The following is an 18,385-nucleotide window of genomic DNA, read 5'->3' on the forward strand; positions in this document are numbered from 1 at the left end:
TACTTTCAATGAAGCGTGAACGCTGTCTTCAAAATGGGAAAGCAAGGCTAGTTCCAACAGGTCCCCTTTTCCAGGGGCACACTCAGCATGCACCCCTGTGGCTTCTAAGAAGTCCGAGGAGACACAGGTTACCCTGTGTTTCCTTCCCTGACTCAACTTCTCGAAGTAGGGTGTTCTGCATCATGCGAACTGCCTCAACCAAGGAACGCCGTAAGCTGCTCCTCTGGGCCTGTGGCTATTCGAAAGCCTGCAGTGCCACAGGAAGAACAGGACTTCAACTGCAGTAAGAACGCAAGCTGACTTCCTCTAGGAGGCACGGTGACTTCAGGCAGGACGTCTTAGATGGAATGCGAAGACGAGGGTTACCCTGAGTGCAGCTCAGGCTAGGGCAACGCGTAAGACTTGCACGCCGTGTGGGACGTGCCAGAACGGTGTTCGTGAACGTGTGCGAGGGCTGAGGAAATGAAGCTCCTCCAAAAGAGAGGGCAGTGCGTTTCCCTACACCCGGCATGCACAGAGGGGCTGTAACGGGCTCCGGGTCTGGACGTTGCTTAGCTGACCCAGGTGAGCCTGGGGTACTCAAGTGTTCCTGCGGGAATAGGGTGCCCAGGCTAGCGTCCTAGGTGTCCAGAAAACTGTGCTGCCGTTCAAGTAACGCAGAGCAGAGGCCAGCGCCTCATGGAAACTGCTGCACGCCTCTGCTTCTGCACGGCAAATCAGGGCCTTACTTCCAGGCATGTGTTCATGCTGGGTGTGCCGGTAGCGATATAGCAGGGTAAGATGCTGACTTTCTCCTCGAGCAGAGTGACTTCACGTACGAGGGCCTCGAAGTACTCCAAGCACAGTGTTCTCTCATGGCAGCTCACACAAGGAGCATGAGAAGTTTCCTGTGCACTTCGGACTCACCAGCAATGTTGTCCTGAGGCCGTTCGAGGACTCTGGAAATGTAGCTCTCCTCAAGGAACGTACAGTGTGTTGCCCATCACTGGGCATGCACAGAGGGCCTCCGAGGGATGCACCAATGGGCCTCGAAGTTGCTCAAACGGCTCACAGGGGTCTGGAGGTACTCAGTGAACTTGCAGGGAAAACGAGGCCTACCCGAGATGCCGAGGAGTCCTCAGACGTGTACTTCCTTTAAAGTAAAGCACATAAGGGACTAAGAACTCCTGGAAACAGCTGCATGCCTCCCTTTCTGCACGGCTACTAAGGGCCTAACCTGGAGGCAAGTTTTCACGTTGAGATTCCCTTTAGCTCTAGAGCTTGTCAGGCTGACCACCACCGCGGCCATGGAAGCCCCTGGTTTAGACAGAGCAAACTCATTTTCTCCCCAGAAGCATTCTTACAGTGTTTACAGGCCTGTCAAGAGGAGGGAATGGCAGGCACTTTCAATGCAGCGTGAACGCTGCCTTCAAAATGGGAAAGCAAGGCTAGTTCTAGCAGGTCCCCTTTTCCAGGGGCACATTCAGCATGCACCCCTGTGGCTTCTAACAAGTCCGAGGAGACACAGGTTACCCTGTGTTTCCTTCCCTGACTCAACTTCTCGAAGTAGGCTGTTCTGCATCATGCCAACTGCCTCAACCAAGGAACGCCGTAAGCTGCTCCTCTGGGCCTGTGGCTATTCGAAAGCCTGCAGTGCCACAGGAAGAACAGGACTTCAACTGCAGTAAGAACGCAAGCTGACTTGTTCTCGGAGGCCGGGTGACTTCAGGCAGGACGTCTTATATGGAATGCGAAGGCGAGGGTTACCCTGAGTGCAGCACAGGCTACGGCAACGCGTAAGACTTGCACGCCGTGTGGGACGTGCCAGAACGCTGTTCGTGAACGTGTGCGAGGGCTGAGGAAATGAAGCTGCTCCAAAAGAGAGGGCAGTGCGTTTCCCTACACCAGGCATGCACAGAGGGGCTGTAACGGGCTCCGGGTCTGGACGTTGCTTAGCTGACCCAGGTGAGCCTGGGGTACTCAAGTGTTCCTGCGGGAATAGGGTGCCCAGGCTAGCGTCCTAGGTGTCCAGAAAACTATGCTGCCGTTCAAGGAACGCAGAGCAGAGGCCAGCGCCTCATGGAAACTGCTGCACGCCTCTGCTCCTGCACGGCAAATCAGGGCCTTACTTCCAGGCATGTGTTCATGCTGGGTGTGCCGGTAGCGATATAGCAGGGTAATATGCTGACTTTCTCCTCGAGCAGGGTGACTTCACGTACGAGGGCCTTGAAGTGCTCCAAGCACAGTGTTCTCTCATGGCAGCTCACACAAGGACCATAAGAAGTTTTCTGTGCACTTCGGACGCACCAGCAATGTTGTCCTGAGGACGTTCCAGGACTCTGGAAATGTAGCTCTCCTCAAGGAACGTACAGTGTGTTGCCCATCCCTGGGCACGCACAGAGGGCCTCCGAGGGATGCACCAATGGGCCTCGAAATTGCTCAGCCGGCCCACAGGGGTCTGGAGGTACTCAGTGAACTTGCAGGAAAATGAGGCCTACCCGAGAGGCCTAGGAGTCCTCAGACGTGTACTTCCTTTAAAGTGAAGCATATAAGGGACAAAGAACTCATGGAAATAGCTGCATGCCTCCCTTTCTGCACGGCTACTAAGGGCCTAACCTGGAGGCAAGTTTTCACGTTGAGATTCCCTTTAGCTCTAGAGCTTGTCAGGCTGACCACCACCGCGGCCATGGAAGCCCCTGGTTTAGACAGAGCAAACTCATTTTCTCCCCAGAAGCATTCTTACACTGTTTACAGGCCTGTCAAGAGGAGGGAATGGCAGGCACTTTCAATGAAGCGTGAACGCTGCCTTCAAAACGGGAAAGCAAGGCTAGTTCCAGCAGGTCCCCTTTTCCAGGGGCACACTCAGCATGCACCCCTGTGGCTTCTAAGAAGTCCGAGGAGACACAGGTTACCCTGTGTTTCCTTCCCTGACTCAACTTCTCGAAGTAGGGTGTTCTGCATCATGCGAACTGCCTCAACCAAGGAACGCCGTAAGCTGCTCCTCTGGGCCTGTGGCTATTCGAAAGCCTGCAGTGCCACAGGAAGAACAGGACTTCAACTGCAGTAAGAACGCAAGCTGACTTCCTCTAGGAGGCCCGGTGACTTCAGGCAGGACGTCTTAGATGGAATGCGAAGACGAGGGTTACCCTGAGTGCAGCTCAGGCTAGGGCAACACGTAAGACTTGCACGCCGTGTGGGACGTGCCAGAACGGTGTTCGTGATCGTGTGCGAGGGCTGAGGAAATGAAGCTGCTCCAAAAGAGAGGGCAGTGCGTTTCCCTACACCCGGCATGCACAGAGGGGCTGTAACGGGCTCCGGGTCTGGACGTTGCTTAGCTGACCCAGGTGAGCCTGGGGTACTCAAGTGTTCCTGCGGGAATAGGGTGCCCAGGCTAGCGTCCTAGGTGTCCAGAAAACTGTGCTGCCGTTTAAGGAACGCAGAGCAGAGGCCAGCGCCTCATGTAAACTGCTGCACGCCTCTGCTTCTGCACGGCAAATCAGGGCCTTACTTCCAGGCATGTGTTCATGCTGGGTGTGCCGGTAGCGATATAGCAGGGTAAGATGCTGACTTTCTCCTCGAGCAGAGTGACTTCACGTACGAGGGCCTCGAAGTACTCCAAGCACAGTGTTCTCTCATGGCAGCTCACACAAGGACCATGAGAAGTTTTCTGTGCACTTCGGACTCACCAGCAAAGTTGTCCTGAGGCCGTTCGAGGACTCTGGAAATGTAGCTCTCCTCAAGGAACGTACAGTGTGTTGCCCATCACTGGGCACGCACAGAGGGCCTCCGAGGGATGCACCAATGGGCCTCGAAGTTGCTCAATCGGCCCACAGGGGTCTGGAGGTGCTCAGTGAACTTGCAGGAAAACGAGGCCTACCCGAGAGGCCTAGGAGTCCTCAGACGTGTACTTCCTTTAAAGTAAAGCATATAAGGGACTAAGAACTCATGGAAACAGCTGCATGCCTCCCTTTCTGCCCGGCTACTAAGGGCCTATCCTGGAGGCAAGTTTTCACGTTGAGATTCCCTTTAGCTCTAGAGCTTGTCAGGCTGACCACCACCGCGGCCATGGAAGCCCCTGGTTTAGACAGAGCAAACTCATTTTCTCCCCAGAAGCATTCTTACAGTGTTTACAGGCCTGTCAAGAGGAGGGAATGGCAGGCACTTTCAATGCAGCGTGAACGCTGCCTTCAAAACGGGAAAGCAAGGCTAGTTCCAGCAGGTCCCCTTTTCCAGGGGCACACTCAGCATGCACCCCTGTGGCTTCTAACAAGTCCGAGGAGACACAGGTTACCCTGTGTTTCCTTCCCTGACTCAACTTCTCGAAGTAGGGTGTTCTGCATCATGCGAACTGCCTCAACCAAGGAACGCCGTAAGCTGCTCCTCTGGGCCTGTGGCTCTTCGAAAGCCTGCAGTGCCACAGGAAGAACAGGACTTCAACTGCAGTAAGAACGCAAGCTGACTTCCTCTAGGAGGCACGGAGACTTCAGGCAGGACGTCTTAGATGGAATGCGAAGACGAGGGTTACCCTGAGTGCAGCTCAGGCTAGGGCAACGCGTAAGACTTGCACGCCGTGTGGGACGTGCCAGAACGGTGTTCGTGAACGTGTGCGAGGGCTGAGAAAATGAAGCTGCTCCAAAAGAGAGGGCAGTGCGTTTCCCTACACCCGGCATGCACAGAGGGGCTGTAACGGGCTCCGGGTCTGGACGTTGCTTAGCTGACCCAGGTGAGCCTGGGGTACGCAAGTGTTCCTGCGGGAATAGGGTGCCCAGGCTAGCGTCCTAGGTGTCCAGAAAACTGTGCTGCCGTTCAAGGAACGCAGAGCAGAGGCCAGCGCCTCATGGAAACTGCTGCACGCCTCTGCTTCTGCACGGCAAATCAGGGCCTTACTTCCAGGCATGTGTTCATGCTGGGTGTGCCGGTAGCGATATAACAGGGTAAGATGCTGACTTTCTCCTCGAGCAGAGTGACTTCACGTACGAGGGCCTCGAAGTACTCCAAGCACAGTGTTCTCTCATGGCAGCTCACACAAGGACCATGAGAAGTTTTCTGTGCACTTCGGACGCACCAGCAATGTTGTCCTGAGGCCGTTCGAGGACTCTGGAAATGTAGCTCTCCTCAAGGAACGTACAGTGTGTTGCCCATCACTGGGCATGCACCGAGGGCCTCCGAGGGATGCACCAATGGGCCTCGAAGTTGCTCAGCCGGCCCACAGGGGTCTGGAGGTACTCAGTGAACTTGCAGGGAAAACGAGGCCTACCCGAGATGCCGAGGAGTCCTCAGACGTGTACTTCCTTTAAAGTAAAGCATATAAGGGAGTAAGAACTCATGGAAACAGCTGCATGCCTCCCTTTCTGCACGGCTACTAAGGGCCTAACCTGGAGGCAAGTTTTCACGTTGAGATTCCCTTTAGCTCTAGAGCTTGTCAGGCTGACCACCACCGCGGCCATGGAAGCCCCTGGTTTAGACAGAGCCAACTCATTTTCTCCCCAGAAGCATTCTTACAGTGTTTACAGGCCTGTCAAGAGGAGGGAATGGCAGGCACTTTCAATGCAGCGTGAACGCTGCCTTCAAAACGGGAAAGCAAGGCTAGTTCCAGCAGGTCCCCTTTTCCAGGGGCACACTCAGCATGCACCCCTGTGGCTTCTAACAAGTCCGAGGAGACACAGGTTACCCTGTGTTTCCTTCCCTGACTCAACTTCTCGAAGTAGGCTGTTCTGCATCATGCGAACTGCCTCAGCCAAGGAACGCCGTAAGCTGCTCCTCTGGGCCTGTGGCTATTCGAAAGCCTGCAGTGCCACAGGAAGAACAGGACTTCAACTGCAGTAAGAACGCAAGCTGACTTCCTCTAGGAGGCACGGTGACTTCAGGCAGGACGTCTTAGATGGAATGCGAAGACGAGGGTTACCCTGAGTGCAGCTCAGGCTAGGGCAACGCGTAAGACTTGCACGCCGTGTGGGACGTGCCAGAACGGTGTTCGTGAACGTGTGCGAGGGCTGAGGAAATGAAGCTGCTCCAAAAGAGAGGGCAGTGCGTTTCCCTACACCCGGCATGCACAGAGGGGCTGTAACGGGCTCCGGGTCTGGACGTTGCTTAGCTGACCCAGGTGAGCCTGGGGTACTCAAGTGTTCCTGCGGGAATAGGGTGCCCAGGCTAGCGTCCTAGGTGTCCAGAAAACTGTGCTGCCGTTTAAGGAACGCAGAGCAGAGGCCAGCGCCTCATGGAAACTGCTGCACGCCTCTGCTTCTGCACGGCAAATCAGGGCCTTACTTCCAGGCATGTGTTCATGCTGGGTGTGCCGGTAGCGATATAGCAGGGTAAGATGCTGACTTTCTCCTCGAGCAGAGTGACTTCACGTACGAGGGCCTCGAAGTACTCCAAGCACAGTGTTCTCTCATGGCAGCTCACACAAGGACCATGAGAAGTTTTCTGTGCACTTCGGACTCACCAGCAAAGTTGTCCTGAGGCCGTTCGAGGACTCTGGAAATGTAGCTCTCCTCAAGGATCGTACAGTGTGTTGCCCATCACTGGGCACGCACAGAGGGCCTCCGAGGGATGCACCAATGGGCCTCGAAGTTGCTCAGCCGGCCCACAGGGGTCTGGAGGTGCTCAGTGAACGTGCAGGAAAACGAGGCCTACCCGAGAGGCCTAGGAGTCCTCAGACGTGTACTTCCTTTAAAATAAAGCATATAAGGGAGTAAGAACTCATGGAAACAGCTGCATGCCTCCCTTTCTGCACGGCTACTAAGGGCCTAACCTGGAGGCAAGTTTTCACGTTGAGATTCCCTTTAGCTCTAGAGCTTGTCAGGCTGACCACCACCGCGGCCATGGAAGCCCCTGGTTTAGACAGAGCAAACTCATTTTCTCCCCAGAAGCATTCTTACACTGTTTACAGGCCTGTCAAGAGGAGGGAATGGCAGGCACTTTCAATGCAGCGTGAACGCTGCCTTCAAAACGGGAAAGCAAGGCTAGTTCCAACAGGTCCCCTTTTCCAGGGGCACACTCAGCATGCACCCCTGTGGCTTCTAAGAAGTCCGAGGAGACACAGGTTACCCTGTGTTTCCTTCCCTGACTCAACTTCTCGAAGTAGGGTGTTCTGCATCATGCGAACTGCCTCAACCAAGGAACGCCGTAAGCTGCTCCTCTGGGCCTGTGGCTATTCGAAAGCCTGCAGTGCCACAGGAAGAACAGGACTTCAACTGCAGTAAGAACGCAAGCTGACTTCCTCTAGGAGGCACGGTGACTTCAGGCAGGACGTCTTAGATGGAATGCGAAGACGAGGGTTACCCTGAGTGCAGCTCAGGCTAGGGCAACGCGTAAGACTTCCACGCCGTGTGGGACGTGCCAGAACGGTGTTCGTGAACGTGTGCGAGGGCTGAGGAAATGAAGCTCCTCCAAAAGAGAGGGCAGTGCGTTTCCCTACACCCGGCATGCACAGAGGGGCTGTAACGGGCTCCGGGTCTGGACGTTGCTTAGCTGACCCAGGTGAGCCTGGGGTACTCAAGTGTTCCTGCGGGAATAGGGTGCCCAGGCTAGCGTCCTAGGTGTCCAGAAAACTGTGCTGCCGTTCAAGTAACGCAGAGCAGAGGCCAGCGCCTCATGGAAACTGCTGCACGCCTCTGCTTCTGCACGGCAAATCAGGGCCTTACTTCCAGGCATGTGTTCATGCTGGGTGTGCCGGTAGCGATATAGCAGGGTAAGATGCTGACTTTCTCCTCGAGCAGAGTGACTTCACGTACGAGGGCCTCGAAGTACTCCAAGCACAGTGTTCTCTCATGGCAGCTCACACAAGGACCATGAGAAGTTTCCTGTGCACTTCGGACTCACCAGCAATGTTGTCCTGAGGCCGTTCGAGGACTCTGGAAATGTAGCTCTCCTCAAGGAACGTACAGTGTGTTGCCCATCACTGGGCATGCACAGAGGGCCTCCGAGGGATGCACCAATGGGCCTCGAAGTTGCTCAGCCGGCTCACAGGGGTCTGGAGGTACTCAGTGAACTTGCAGGGAAAACGAGGCCTACCCGAGATGCCGAGGAGTCCTCAGACGTGTACTTCCTTTAAAGTAAAGCATATAAGGGACTAAGAACTCATGGAAACAGCTGCATGCCTCCCTTTCTGCACGGCTACTAAGGGCCTAACCTGGAGGCAAGTTTTCACGTTGAGATTCCCTTTAGCTCTAGAGCTTGTCAGGCTGACCACCACCGCGGCCATGGAAGCCCCTGGTTTAGACAGAGCAAACTCATTTTCTCCCCAGAAGCATTCTTACAGTGTTTACAGGCCTGTCAAGAGGAGGGAATGGCAGGCACTTTCAATGCAGCGTGAACGCTGCCTTCAAAATGGGAAAGCAAGGCTAGTTCTAGCAGGTCCCCTTTTCCAGGGGCACATTCAGCATGCACCCCTGTGGCTTCTAACAAGTCCGAGGAGACACAGGTTACCCTGTGTTTCCTTCCCTGACTCAACTTCTCGAAGTAGGCTGTTCTGCATCATGCGAACTGCCTCAACCAAGGAACGCCGTAAGCTGCTCCTCTGGGCCTGTGGCTATTCGAAAGCCTGCAGTGCCACAGGAAGAACAGGACTTCAACTGCAGTAAGAACGCAAGCTGACTTCCTCTAGGAGGCACGGAGACTTCAGGCAGGACGTCTTAGATGGAATGCGAAGACGAGGGTTACCCTGAGTGCAGCTCAGGCTAGGGCAACGCGTAAGACTTGCACGCCGTGTGGGACGTGCCAGAACGCTGTTCGTGAACGTGTGCGAGGGCTGAGGAAATGAAGCTGCTCCAAAAGAGAGGGCAGTGCGTTTCCCTACACCCGGCATGCACAGAGGGGCTGTAACGGGCTCCGGGTCTGGACGTTGCTTAGCTGACCCAGGTGAGCCTGGGGTACGCAAGTGTTCCTGCGGGAATAGGGTGCCCAGGCTAGCGTCCTAGGTGTCCAGAAAACTGTGCTGCCGTTCAAGGAACGCAGAGCAGAGGCCAGCGCCTCATGGAAACTGCTGCACGCCTCTGCTTCTGCACGGCAAATCAGGGCCTTACTTCCAGGCATGTGTTCATGCTGGGTGTGCCGGTAGCGATATAACAGGGTAAGATGCTGACTTTCTCCTCGAGCAGAGTGACTTCACGTACGAGGGCCTCGAAGTACTCCAAGCACAGTGTTCTCTCATGGCAGCTCACACAAGGACCATGAGAAGTTTTCTGTGCACTTCGGACGCACCAGCAATGTTGTCCTGAGGCCGTTCGAGGACTCTGGAAATGTAGCTCTCCTCAAGGAACGTACAGTGTGTTGCCCATCACTGGGCACGCACAGAGGGCCTCCGAGGGATGCACCAATGGGCCTCGAAGTTGCTCAGCCGGCCCACAGGGGTCTGGAGGTACTCAGTGAACTTGCAGTGAAAACGAGGCCTACCCGAGAGGCCTAGGAGTCCTCAGACGTGTACTTCCTTTAAAGTAAAGCATATAAGGGACTAAGAACTCATGGAAACAGCTGCATGCCTCCCTTTCTGCACGGCTACTAAGGGCCTAACCTGGAGGCAAGTTTTCACGTTGAGATTCCCTTTAGCTCTAGAGCTTGTCAGGCTGACCACCACCGCGGCCATGGAAGCCCCTGGTTTAGACAGAGCAAACTCATTTTCTCCCCAGAAGCATTCTTACAGTGTTTACAGGCCTGTCAAGAGGAGGGAATGGCAGGCAGTTTCAATGCAGCGTGAACGCTTCCTTCAAAACGGGAAAGCAAGGCTAGTTCCAGCAGGTCCCCTTTTCCAGGGGCACACTCAGCATGCACCCCTGTGGCTTCTAACAAGTCCGAGGAGACACAGGTTACCCTGTGTTTCCTTCCCTGACTCAACTTCTCGAAGTAGGCTGTTCTGCATCATGCGAACTGCCTCAACCAAGGAACGCCGTAAGCTGCTCCTCTGGGCCTGTGGCTATTCGAAAGCCTGCAGTGCCACAGGAAGAACAGGACTTCAACTGCAGTAAGAACGCAAGCTGAATTCCTCTAGGAGGCACGGTGACTTCAGGCAGGACGTCTTAGTTGGAATGCGAAGAAGAGGGTTACCCTGAGTGCAGCTCAGGCTAGGGCAACGCGTAAGACTTCCACGCCGTGTGGGACGTGCCAGAACGGTGTTCGTGAACGTGTGCGAGGGCTGAGGAAATGAAGCTGCTCCAAAAGAGAGGGCAGTGCGTTTCCCTACACCCGGCATGCACAGAGGGGCTGTAACGGGCTCCGGGTCTGGACGTTGCTTAGCTGACCCAGGTGAGCCTGGGGTACTCAAGTGTTCCTGCGGGAATAGGGTGCCCAGGCTAGCGTCCTAGGTGTCCAGAAAACTGTGCTGCCGTTTAAGGAACGCAGAGCAGAGGCCAGCGCCTCATGGAAACTGCTGCACGCCTCTGCTTCTGCACGGCAAATCAGGGCCTTACTTCCAGGCATGTGTTCATGCTGGGTGTGCCGGTAGCGATATAGCAGGGTAAGATGCTGACTTTCTCCTCGAGCAGAGTGACTTCACGTACGAGGGCCTCGAAGTACTCCAAGCACAGTGTTCTCTCATGGCAGCTCACACAAGGACCATGAGAAGTTTTCTGTGCACTTCTGACTCACCAGCAAAGTTGTCCTGAGGCTGTTCGAGGACTCTGGAAATGTAGCTCTCCTCAAGGAACGTACAGTGTGTTGCCCATCACTGGGCACGCACAGAGGGCCTCCGAGGGATGCACCAATGGGCCTCGAAGTTGCTCAGCCGTCCCACAGGGGTCTGGAGGTACTCAGTGAACTTGCAGGGAACACGAGGCCTACCCGAGAGGCCTAGGAGTCCTCAGACGTGTACTTCCTTTAAAGTAAAGCATATAAGGGACTAAGAACTCATGGAAACAGCTGCATGCCTCCCTTTCTGCACGGCTACTAAGGGCCTAACCTGGAGGCAAGTTTTCACGTTGAGATTCCCTTTAGCTCTAGAGCTTGTCAGGCTGACCACCACCGCGGCCATGGAAGCCCCTGGTTTAGACAGAGCAAACTCATTTTCTCCCCAGAAGCATTCTTACAGTGTTTACAGGCCTGTCAAGAGGAGGGAATGGCAGCCAGTTTCAATGCAGCGTGAACGCTGCCTTCAAAACGGGAAAGCAAGGCTAGTTCCAGCAGGTCCCCTTTTCCAGGGACACACTCAGCATGCACCCCTGTGGCTTCTAAGAAGTCCGAGGAGACACAGGTTACCCTGTGTTTCCTTCCCTGACTCAACTTCTCGAAGTAGGGTGTTCTGCATCATGCGAACTGCCTCAACCAAGGAACGCCGTAAGCTGCTCCTCTGGGCCTGTGGCTATTCGAAAGCCTGCAGTGCCACAGGAAGAACAGGACTTCAACTGCAGTAAGAACGCAAGCTGACTTCCTCTAGGAGGCACGGTGACTTCAGGCAGGACGTCTTAGATGGAATGCGAAGACGAGGGTTACCCTGAGTGCAGCTCAGGCTAGGGCAACGCGTAAGATTTCCACGCCGTGTGGGACGTGCCAGAACGGTGTTCGTGAACGTGTGCGAGGGCTGAGGAAATGAAGCTGCTCCAAAAGAGAGGGCAGTGCGTTTCCCTACACCCGGCATGCACAGAGGGGCTGTAACGGGCTCCGGGTCTGGACGTTGCTTAGCTGACCCAGGTGAGCCTGGGGTACTCAAGTGTTCCTGCGGGAATAGGGTGCCCAGGCTAGCGTCCTAGGTGTCCAGAAAACTGTGCTGCCGTTCAAGGAACGCAGAGCAGAGGCCAGCGCCCCATGGAAACTGCTGCACGCCTCTGCTTCTGCACGGCAAATCAGGGCTTTACTTCCAGGCATGTGTTCATGCTGGGTGTGCCGGTAGCGATATAGCAGGGTAAGATGCTGACTTTCTCCTCGAGCAGAGTGACTTCACGTACGAGGGCCTCGAAGTACTCCAAGCACAGTGTTCTCTCATGGCAGCTCACACAAGGACCATGAGAAGTTTTCTGTGCACTTCGGACTCACCAGCAAAGTTGTCCTGAGGCCGTTCGAGGACTCTGGAAATGTAGCTCTCCTCAAGGAACGTACAGTGTGTTGCCCATCACTGGGCACGCACAGAGGGCCTCCGAGGGATGCACCAATGGGCCTCGAAATTGCTCAGCCGGCCCACAGGGGTCTGGAGGTACTCAGTGAACTTGCAGGAAAACGAGGTCTACCCGAGAGGCCTAGGAGTCCTCAGACGTGTACTTCCTTTAAAGTAAAGCATATAAGGGACAAAGAACTCATGGAAATAGCTGCATGCCTCCCTTTCTGCACGGCTACTAAGGGCCTAACCTGGAGGCAACTTTTCACGTTGAGATTCCCTTTAGCTCTAGAGCTTGTCAGGCTGACCACCACCGCGGCCATGGAAGCCCCTGGTTTAGACAGAGCAAACTCATTTTCTCCCCAGAAGCATTCTTACAGTGTTTACAGGGCTGTCAAGAGGAGGGAATGGCAGGCACTTTCAATGCAGCGTGAACGCTGCCTTCAAAATGGGAAAGCAAGTCTAGTTCCAACAGGTCCCCTTTTCCAGGGGCACACTCAGCATGCACCCCTGTGGCTTCTAAGAAGTCCGAGGAGACACAGGTTACCCTGTGTTTCCTTCCCTGACTCAACTTCTCGAAGTAGGGTGTTCTGCATCATGCGAACTGCCTCAACCAAGGAACGCCGTAAGCTGCTCCTCTGGGCCTGTGGCTATTCGAAAGCCTGCAGTGCCACAGGAAGAACAGGACTTCAACTGCAGTAAGAACGCAAGCTGACTTCCTCTAGGAGGCACGGTGACTTCAGGCAGGACGTCTTAGATGGAATGCGAAGACGAGGGTTACCCTGAGTGCAGCTCAGGCTAGGGCAACGCGTAAGACTTGCACGCCGTGTGGGACGTGCCAGAACGCTGTTCGTGAACGTGTGCGAGGGCTGAGGAAATGAAGCTGCTCCAAAAGAGAGGGCAGTGCGTTTCCCTACACCCGGCATGCACAGAGAGGCTGTAACGGGCTCCGGGTCTGGACGTTGCTTAGCTGACCCAGGTGAGCCTGGGGTACTCAAGTGTTCCTGCGGGAATAGGGTGCCCAGGCTAGCGTCCTAGGTGTCCAGAAAACTGTGCTGCCGTTCAAGGAACGCAGAGCAGAGGCCAGCGCCTCATGGAAACTGCTGCACGCCTCTGCTTCTGCACGGCAAATCAGGGCCTTACTTCCAGGCATGTGTTCATGCTGGGTGTGCCGGTAGCGATATAGCAGGGTAAGATGCTGACTTTCTCCTCGAGCAGAGTGACTTCACGTACGAGGGCCTCGAAGTACTCCAAGCACAGTGTTCTCTCATGGCAGCTCACACAAGGACCATGAGAAGTTTTCTGTGCACTTCGGACTCACCAGCAAAGTTGTCCTGAGGCCGTTCGAGGACTCTGGAAATGTAGCTCTCCTCAAGGAACGTACAGTGTGTTGCCCACCACTGGGCACGCACAGTGGGCCTCCGAGGGATGCACCAATGGGCCTCGAAGTTGCTCAGCCGGCCCACAGGGGTCTGGAGGTACTCAGTGAACTTGCAGGGAAAACGAGGCCTACCCGAGAGGCCTAGGAGTCCTCAGACGTGTACTTCCTTTAAAGTAAAGCATATAAGGGACTAAGAACTGATGGAAACAGCTGCATGCCTCCCTTTCTGCACGGCTACTAAGGGCCTAACCTGGAGGCAAGTTTTCACGTTGAGATTCCCTTTAGCTCTAGAGCTTGTCAGGCTGACCACCACCGCGGCCATGGAAGCCCCTGGTTTAGACAGAGCAAACTCATTTTCTCCCCAGAAGCATTCTTACAGTGTTTACAGGCCTGTCAAGAGGAGGGAATGGCAGGCACTTTCAATGCAGCGTGAACGCTGCCTTCAAAACGGGAAAGCAAGGCTAGTTCCAGCAGGTCCCCTTTTCCAGGGACACACTCAGCATGCACCCCTGTGGCTTCTAAGAAGTCCGAGGAGACACAGGTTACCCTGTGTTTCCTTCCCTGACTCAACTTCTCGAAGTAGGGTGTTCTGCATCATGCGAACTGCCTCAACCAAAGAACGCCGTAAGCTGCTCCTCTGGGCCTGTGGCTATTCGAAAGCCTGCAGTGCCACAGGAAGAACAGGACTTCAACTGCAGTAAGAACGCAAGCTGACTTCCTCTAGGAGGCATGGTGACTTCAGGCAGGACGTCTTAGATGGAATGCGAAGACGAGGGTTACCCTGAGTGCAGCTCAGGCTAGGGCAACGCGTAAGACTTGCACGCCGTGTGGGACGTGCCAGAACGGTGTTCGTGAACGTGTGCGAGGGCTGAGGAAATGAAGCTGCTCCAAAAGAGAGGGCAGTGCGTTTCCCTACACCCGGCATGCACAGAGGGGCTGTAACGGGCTCCGGGTCTGGACGTTGCTTAGCTGACCCAGGTGAGCCTGGGGTACTCAAGTGTTCCTGCGGGAATAGGGTGCCCAGGCTAGCGTCCTAGGTGTCCAGAAAACTGTGCTGCCGTTTAAGGAACGCAGAGCAGAGGCCAGCGCCTCATGGAAACTGCTGCACGCCTCTGCTTCTGCACGGCAAATCAGGGCCTTACTTCCAGGCATGTGTTCATGCTGGGTGTGCCAGTAGCGATATAGCAGGGTAAGATGCTGACTTTCTCCTCGAGCAGAGTGACTTCACGTACGAGGGCCTCGAAGTACTCCAAGCACAGTGTTCTCTCATGGCAGCTCACACAAGGACCATGAGAAGTTTTCTGTGCACTTCGGACTCACCAGCAATGTTGTCCTGAGGCCGTTCCAGGACTCTGGAAATGTAGCTCTCCTCAAGGAACGTACAGTGTGTTACCCATCACTGGGGACGCACAGAGGGCCTCCGAGGGATGCACCAATGGGCCTCGAAATTGCTCAGCCGGCCCACAGGGGTCTGGAGGTACTCAGTGAACTTGCAGGAAAACGAGGTCTACCCGAGAGGCCTAGGAGTCCTCAGACGTGTACTTCCTTTAAAGTAAAGCATATAAGGGACAAAGAACTCATGGAAATAGCTGCATGCCTCCCTTTCTGCACGGCTACTAAGGGCCTAACCTGGAGGCAACTTTTCACGTTGAGATTCCCTTTAGCTCTAGAGCTTGTCAGGCTGACCACCACCGCGGCCATGGAAGCCCCTGGTTTAGACAGAGCAAACTCATTTTCTCCCCAGAAGCATTCTTACAGTGTTTACAGGCCTGTCAAGAGGAGGGAATGGCAGGCACTTTCAATGCAGCGTGAACGCTGCCTTCAAAATGGGAAAGCAAGGCTAGTTCCAACAGGTCCCCTTTTCCAGGGGCACACTCAGCATGCACCCCTGTGGCTTCTAAGAAGTCCGAGGAGACACAGGTTACCCTGTGTTTCCTTCCCTGACTCAACTTCTCGAAGTAGGGTGTTCTGCATCATGCGAACTGCCTCAACCAAGGAACGCCGTAAGCTGCTCCTCTGGGCCTGTGGCTATTCGAAAGCCTGCAGTGCCACAGGAAGAACAGGACTTCAACTGCAGTAAGAACGCAAGCTGACTTCCTCTAGGAGGCACGGTGACTTCAGGCAGGACGTCTTAGATGGAATGCGAAGACGAGGGTTACCCTGAGTGCAGCTCAGGCTAGGGCAACGCGTAAGACTTGCACGCCGTGTGGGACGTGCCAGAACGCTGTTCGTGAACGTGTGCGAGGGCTGAGGAAATGAAGCTGCTCCAAAAGAGAGGGCAGTGCGTTTCCCTACACCCGGCATGCACAGAGGGGCTGTAACGGGCTCCGGGTCTGGACGTTGCTTAGCTGACCCAGGTGAGCCTGGGGTACTCAAGTGTTCCTGCGGGAATAGGGTGCCCAGGCTAGCGTCCTAGGTGTCCAGAAAACTGTGCTGCCGTTTAAGGAACGCAGAGCAGAGGCCAGCGCCTCATGGAAACTGCTGCACGCCTCTGCTTCTGCACGGCAAATCAGGGCTTTACTTCCAGGCATGTGTTCATGCTGGGTGTGCCGGTAGCGATATAGCAGGGTAAGATGCTGACTTTCTCCTCGAGCAGAGTGACTTCACGTACGAGGGCCTCGAAGTACTCCAAGCACAGTGTTCTCTCATGGCAGCTCACACAAGGACCATGAGAAGTTTTCTGTGCACTTCGGACGCACCAGCAATGTTGTCCTGAGGCCGTTCCAGGACTCTGGAAATGTAGCTCTCCTCAAGGAACGTACAGTGTGTTACCCATCACTGGGCACGCACAGAGGGCCTCCGAGGGATGCACCAATGGGCCTCGAAATTGCTCAGCCGGCCCACAGGGGTCTGGAGGTACTCAGTGAACTTGCAGGAAAACGAGGTCTACCCGAGAGGCCTAGGAGTCCTCAGACGTGTACTTCCTTTAAAGTAAAGCATATAAGGGACAAAGAACTCATGGAAATAGCTGCATGCCTCCCTTTCTGCACGGCTACTAAGGGCCTAACCTGGAGGCAACTTTTCACGTTGAGATTCCCTTTAGCTCTAGAGCTTGTCAGGCTGACCACCACCGCGGCCATGGAAGCCCCTGGTTTAGACAGAGCAAACTCATTTTCTCCCCAGAAGCATTCTTACAGTGTTTACAGGCCTGTCAAGAGGAGGGAATGGCAGGCACTTTCAATGCAGCGTGAACGCTGCCTTCAAAATGGGAAAGCAAGGCTAGTTCCAACAGGTCCCCTTTTCCAGGGGCACACTCAGCATGCACCCCTGTGGCTTCTAAGAAGTCCGAGGAGACACAGGTTACCCTGTGTTTCCTTCCCTGACTCAACTTCTCGAAGTAGGGTGTTCTGCATCATGCGAACTGCCTCAACCAAGGAACGCCGTAAGCTGCTCCTCTGGGCCTGTGGCTATTCGAAAGCCTGCAGTGCCACAGGAAGAACAGGACTTCAACTGCAGTAAGAACGCAAGCTGACTTCCTCTAGGAGGCACGGTGACTTCAGGCAGGACGTCTTAGATGGAATGCGAAGACGAGGGTTACCCTGAGTGCCGCTCAGGCTAGGGCAACGCGTAAGACTTGCACGCCGTGTGGGACGTGCCAGAACGGTGTTCGTGAACGTGTGCGAGGGCTGAGGAAATGAAGCTGCTCCAAAAGAGAGGGCAGTGCGTTTCCCTACACCCGGCATGCACAGAGGGGCTGTAACGGGCTCCGGGTCTGGACGTTGCTTAGCTGACCCAGGTGAGCCTGGGGTACTCAAGTGTTCCTGCGGGAATAGGGTGCCCAGGCTAGCGTCCTAGGTGTCCAGAAAACTGTGCTGCCGTTTAAGGAACGCAGAGCAGAGGCCAGCGCCTCATGGAAACTGCTGCACGCCTCTGCTTCTGCACGGCAAATCAGGGCCTTACTTCCAGGCATGTGTTCATGGTGGGTGTGCCGGTAGCGATATAGCAGGGTAAGATGCTGACTTTCTCCTCGAGCAGAGTGACTTCACGTACGAGGGCCTCGAAGTACTCCAAGCACAGTGTTCTCTCATGGCAGCTCACACAAGGACCATGAGAAGTTTTCTGTGCACTTCGGACTCACCAGCAAAGTTGTCCTGAGGCCGTTCGAGGACTCTGGAAATGTAGCTCTCCTCAAGGAACGTACAGTGTGTTGCCCATCACTGGGCACGCACAGAGGGCCTCCGAGGGATGCACCAATGGGCCTCGAAGTTGCTCAGCCGGCCCACAGAGGTCTGGAGGTACTCAGTGAACTTGCAGGGAAAACGAGGCCTACCCGAGAGGCCTAGGAGTCCTCAGACGTGTACTTCCTTTAAAGTAAAGCATATAAGGGACTAAGAACTCATGGAAACAGCTGCATGCCTCCCTTTCTGCACGGCTACTAAGGGCCTAACCTGGAGGCAAGTTTTCACGTTGAGATTCCCTTTAGCTCTAGAGCTTGTCAGGCTGACCACCACCGCGGCCATGGAAGCCCCTGGTTTAGACAGAGCAAACTCATTTTCTCCCCAGAAGCATTCTTACAGTGTTTACAGGCCTGTCAAGAGGAGGGAATGGCAGGCAGTTTCAATGCAGCGTGAACGCTTCCTTCAAAACGGGAAAGCAAGGCTAGTTCCAGCAGGTCCCCTTTTCCAGGGGCACACTCAGCATGCACCCCTGTGGCTTCTAACAAGTCCGAGGAGACACAGGTTACCCTGTGTTTCCTTCCCTGACTCAACTTCTCGAAGTAGGGTATTCTGCATCATGCGAACTGCCTCAACCAAGGAACGCCGTAAGCTGCTCCTCTGGGCCTGTGGCTATTCGAAAGCCTGCAGTGCCACAGGAAGAACAGGACTTCAACTGCAGTAAGAACGCAAGCTGACTTCCTCTAGGAGGCACGGTGACTTCAGGCAGGACGTCTTAGTTGGAATGCGAAGAAGAGGGTTACCCTGAGTGCAGCTCAGGCTAGGGCAACGCGTAAGACTTGCACGCCGTGTGGGACGTGCCAGAACGGTGTTCGTGAACGTGTGCGA

Source organism: Delphinapterus leucas, chromosome 12 (assembly GCF_059928025.1).
Source record: "Delphinapterus leucas isolate spDelLeu-1000000601 "Yukka" chromosome 12, BTC_Dleu_Yukka2, whole genome shotgun sequence".
Lineage (NCBI taxonomy): Eukaryota > Metazoa > Chordata > Mammalia > Artiodactyla > Monodontidae > Delphinapterus > Delphinapterus leucas.